Source organism: Calonectris borealis, chromosome 8, assembly GCF_964195595.1.
Source record: "Calonectris borealis chromosome 8, bCalBor7.hap1.2, whole genome shotgun sequence".
NCBI lineage: Eukaryota > Metazoa > Chordata > Aves > Procellariiformes > Procellariidae > Calonectris > Calonectris borealis.
Window position 1 is genome coordinate 5594068 of NC_134319.1, and position 5698 is coordinate 5599765.

Here is a 5698-nt window from a genome sequence, read left to right on the forward strand (position 1 = left end):
TTTTTATTCTGTTCGAGACACCATACCCCCAAACTTGTATCCGAGCTTCTTGCTGTCGATGTGACTGACACCTGCCATGTGCTGTTTGTTCTCTCATTGTTCCCCAGGGAAAAGTGCAGAGCAGACAGCCTTTCATTCAGGGGTAGGGTGGTGGTTTCTTAAAAATAGAGAGATTGTTGCAATGTACAGAGGTTATAGAGGTGTTAGATATGGCAAGATCAAGAAATTATGCCTAGCAATTGGAGCTCTGCCCTTGGAAAGTTCGCCGTTTCACATGTGCTTTCGCGGCACACATGGGCTTTCTCAGCTCGTCCTCTCTGCAAGCGCTGGAGAGCGTTCTCTGCACAGTAGCTTGGTAAAATAACTTCTGCTTTGCCAGGGGAGCAAAGCTGGTTACCAAGGTCTTATCTCTGAACTTCAAAATCAAAATCGCAGTACAGATACCTTCAAGAGAAGGGTTTAGATTTGGAAGATGGCTTTTGTATAGCAAACAGAAGACACGAGTAGAAGTATTAAGAAGGATAAGACAGATGTAATGTGTTTGTTATAGTTTACGCAGATGCTCTGCGCTAGATGATGTTTCTGCAGTCTTGAAGGCCTCATGCCCGTGTGCGCTGCATTACTGCAGGGCAGCGAAAGGATGCTGCGGGCCGTACCTGACCTGGGCATCATCCTCCGTGTCAGTGGGGTGACAGCAAACACTGCCTGCAGGTGCTGGCAGGAGTGGTCACTGTCACAGTGATGGCCCCACACCACAGGCAGCGGTTGTGTCCTGGTAACAGGGCTGACCAACCTCTGCAACCACCAACACGCTTTTCCTCTGGGCACCAGTTGTGCATCTCATTTCCTGAGGTTCATCTGGTTTTCATCCCCAGCCACTGAGTGCTGGCGGTGAGTTGGTGAATGAGGTAAGGACCAATAACGCTACGTGTCATTTATGCGCCTCGGGCACGTGTCCCAGTTACTGAACCCAGTGGCTGTGGAGGGGTGTGGAAAAGGTCCACCTAAGGACCAGAGGATGACCACATGCTGGACATGCCAATCCTCATTTGGTGTCACTGAACACTGAACTGGTCTGATAACATACTTTCTACCAGAGTAAACACTTAGCCTGAAACACAGGAGCAATTATATGGGCTATATTGCTAAAAAAGAAGTATGCACTTAAGTGTGGGCTCAGGGCCGTACTGCAGAGACAACCTTGTAGCTTGGACAGATAGGATGGGGGATGAAGGGATTGAGAGCAGCCCTGCCGAGAAGGACTTGGGGGTACTGGGGGATGAAAAGCTGGACATGACCGGCAATGTGCGCTCGCAGCCCAGCAGGCCAACCGTATCCTGGGCTGCATCACAAGCAGCGTGGCCACCAGGTCGAGGGAGGTGACTCTGCCCCTCTACTCTGCTCCGGTGAGACCCCCCCTGCAGTGCTGCGTCCAGCTTGGGGGTCCTCAGCACAGGAAAGACATGGACCTGTTGGAGCGGGTCCAGAGGAGGCCCCGAAAATGATCAGGGGGATGGATGGAACACCTCTCCTATGAGGAAAGGCTGAGAGAGTTGGGGTTGTTCAGCCTGGAGAAGAGAAGGCTTTGGGGAGACCTTATTGCGTCCTTTCAGTACTTAAAGGGGGCTTATAAGAAAGATGGGGACAGATTTTTTAGCAGCGCCTGTTGCTACAGGACAAGGGGGAATGGTTTTAAACTAAAAGAGGGTAGATTCAGACTAGATATAAGGAAGAAATTTTTACAATGAGGGTGGTGAAACACTGGACCAGGTTGCCCAGAGAGGTGGTAGATGCCCCATCCCTGGAAACATTCAAGGTCAGGTTGGACGGGGCTCTGAGCAACCTGATCTAGTTGAAGATGTCCCTGCCCATGGCAGGGGGGTTGGACTAGATGACCTTTAAAGGTCCCTTCCAACCCAACTATTCTATTCTATTCTATTCTATTCTATTCTATTCTATTCTATTCTATTCTATTCTATTCTGTTCTGTTCTGTTCTGTTCTATAAAAAACCTGAAACATTGCAAGACTCTTAAATTCATTTTCTTGACTGCTACAGTGCTTCAATGGGGCTGATCTTAAAACTTCTGAAGGAGCCGTGCGGGTACCTGCGTTGGCTTCTCCTAAACAACACTTTGTCCTGGCCAGTAAAAGAAAATGTTAGCTTTTTGAATGCAGGGATCAATAATACTGCATTTTCTTAAATTTCTCGTTAACGCCAGTAATGCAAGACAGAGCAGGCAGCTCGATGGTGGAACAAGTGATCCTATCTCCCCCTCTGCTGGAAAACCACGATATGACCTCCCGGCAGAAAAAGAGAGAGATGTGCGGGGAACCGGGCTGGGGTGGCTGCTCTGGCCTTCCCAGGGACAGAATAAGGCATAAAAATGGAGCTGAAATCCCCCCTAGAACAAGGTTGTGCCCTGCAACCCACTTTTGCCCATTTTTCTGGGTTCTGAGGTGTTTTTTCAGATATACGGACCCTACTGCGTTGCACCCAGGAGCAGCTGTTTCCCTCGCTCTGTGCCCCATCTCCTTCCCCCAGTGCTGTCCCACATGCGGGGCCAGTAGCTGTGAGAAGGGAAAATAACTTGTCAGACCATCTCCAATCTATAATATTATGATGCTGGGCTAACATTATCACCAATTATGTCATGGGCAATACCTGAATCTAGTTATCTTCCAAAGAAGACTGGATTGCCCCAAAATTTCCTTGGTCTTCACCATTTAGAATGCTATCCCGCCTTTCTAAAAGTCTGAAAGATTAGGAATAAATCATATTCCCAAGACCTGCTGTTGATTCTGGTCTCCAGTGACACCTCTGTGAAATCCAAAAAACCAAAAAATCCCAAATCTGTATAATATACCTATGACATATGACAAATCCCACCAGTCACTAAGTAGCTGAAAAGAATAATGCAGGGAAAATAAGTCTGCTGAATGCTGTGCTTGCAGCCCTGGGACTGATGTGTCTATATAAGATACTAATTGCATCACTGCAAAAAACCCATCCAAATCGTAAAATTTAAAGTTTTTAAACAGGCTGAAATTGTTTGTTCTGGGGAGATTGTGCGTGCTTAGGAAGTGTTTGGTGCTGTTGCTCTCAGTAGTGGTATTTGGTTTTATTTGAGTCGGGGCTGTGCCTGGGAACTCCCGTTCTGGGTCGGTGCCTCTGATACACAAACCCAGACCAAACCCCGCGCTCCTGCTCCAAACTGCTGCCTGTTTAATAGCGGCGGTGGACAAGGTGGTCATTGTGTTTTGCTGGGACGTCGCGTTCATGGCAATTTGCAGCTTGGTGGGGACCGACGGGAGGCACCAGCACTGCGGGGAGAGGTGGGGCAGGAGGAGAAGGGCTATCGAAGGGATTACCTGCATTCCCTCCAGCGTTTCGGGGAGGGTGTAAAGTCCTGTTTTGTCGTCTCCTGACGTATCTGTCTAGTTTCTCTAAGGAAATTGTGCCATGTAGCCCATTAAAAGGTGACTTACATAGAGCAGCGCCAGTTCTTTATCATCAGGCGTTCCCCAGAAAGGCCCGGAGCCAGAGAAAGAAGTCGGCTTCCACTTCTGCGGTGTTTGATCTATATAACACCACGGCTACACCGTGCTCCCCGTGCAGTTATTATAGCCCGGTGCGATTTATGGCAGCCCTGGGGCTGCTGTCAAAGGGAGGTGAGGCAAGCTGGGTCCCACCAGGGCTAGCACTCACAAAATGCATGTTTTAAAGAAACCTTTGGCATTTTCTTTTTATTTTTAGAGCCCATATAGAGGAATCTGCCCTGTCCTTTTCCGCAGGACCACGGCTCTGAAGTCACAACCTCCTGATTCTCCAACAGTGCTTTAATTCACAGCCCGCATTCATACCCCTGGGCGGGTCGTAAATCCTCCCCAGCTACCTGTACACAAAGCCGGCATTCATTTTCATCACGCCGCAGCTCCAGCCCCGGCTTGGGGGACTTCCCTGCCAAATCCCGGCTCGGCAGGACCCCCCTTTCTTCTCCGAGACCACCACGCAGCAGCAGGGCTTTTCATGTGGCGAGGAACGAGACTCGCGCTTCAAGTCATGTCTCGGACGAATTAGACTTTTTTTTTTTTTTCCAATTTCTTTTCCTTTTTCTTTTAGGTCTCCTCAAGCTTGGCTCTGGAAAGCAGGGTCAGATTAGGCTGCGAGAGCATCGGTCCCACTCCGAAGGGCATTAGGGATGCTTGGGGCAAGGCTTTCCTCAATGCGCATGTGCAGAAAGGGAATGTCCATCCATCAGTCATGCATCGCACCCATTACCTTCAAATCAGTGGAAAGAAATCTGGGACACCTTCAGGCAATCATACGCGCACGGGTTGTATCAGATCCTACACATCACAGCCATGCTTTACCAGTCCCTTTTCCTCTAACCTCAAGGCCTGCCATTGCTGCAGGGTTTCTTTCCCAGGCAGTTCTTCGGGAATGATATATATGAGAGGTGCCATGTCCTGGTACGTGGGGTGAGGGCCACTGGCGATGGGTGAGTATTGCTCAGGGTGCCGATGGCTCCCTGCCCGCCCAAGCCCCATCGACAGCCGCCTCTGAATACCGCCCAGCACCCGGGTGCAGCAGCCGTCTCTGCTGGAAGGAAAATATCAAGTGCTCCCGCAGAGAAAGATGAAATAGTGTTTGATCAATTATGGAGGGAAAAAGAAAGTCCTGGGGCTCCCAGTTCTCTTTTTGCCAACCAGGCTTGCTTTTCCTGGGAGACGTGCTCTGTAAAAACATGGCCTTAATGTTTGGACAGATCCTTTCAGGCTGTTCTCCAGGGCAGAAATATCCAGTGATGGGAGAAGTCTTGTTTGCCCTAATTTAACTGGTCTGTCCTTAGGACTCTGAGAAACAACTCGCCGTGAAAAGGAGCTGCTTCACCAGGGAAAATGTGTGGGCTTCAGCCAGGATGACTGTTTTTGCTGGGCTCTGCTATCCAGAGATGAAGAAAACACTTGGTTCCTCCGGGGAAATGTCTGTTTTAATCACTCCGAGGTCTCTGGATTCGGCTTGGGGAAGAGCCTGGCGTAGGCTGGGCTGGTGCAGTAGGGTGGGTGTCACCCATGGGGACACCTACAAAGAGGTGGGCTGAGCACCATTCCCCCTGCGTGGTGGGACTCCTCTGCTCTCCTCAGCTCCACCTGCCCCAGGTGTGAGAAGGGACCTGAGAACTGCCATATATATGGACACCATATGGACACGGGTGCTGTAGGGGCACCCGTGACAAGGGGAAGTGCCGTTCTTTCCCTCAAAAAGCAAACTAACCCCGATTCTTCCCTTTCCGAGCCCAACCAAAACCTGCCGCAGTGTTGACGTTTGTGGTTCAGGGAACCCGTGAGTCAGGTCAAGGAAGCGTGGAGCTTCTCCCCGCCCCGGGGGCAGACCCATGCCTTGGCCCAGGTGTGTTTTCGGGCTTGCCCCGCCTCACCCGGTGCTGCGGCGGCAGCAGGGGCCGGTGACAGAGCGGGGAGCAGCCGGGGCCAGCGCTGGTCGGAGGCCGGGAATGTTGCAGGGAAACATGCTGCCAGGCTGAACCGCGGAGCCGGCACGGAGCAGCGAAGGGATGGACGTGGTAACTGCTGGGGTGCTGCTCCTTCCCACCCTCACCGCAGCCATGGGCTGCTCGGTCTCCTCTGCCCCCCCCGGCCCGGGTGAAATATTTGCTGCTTGATCTTCTGCTGCTGATT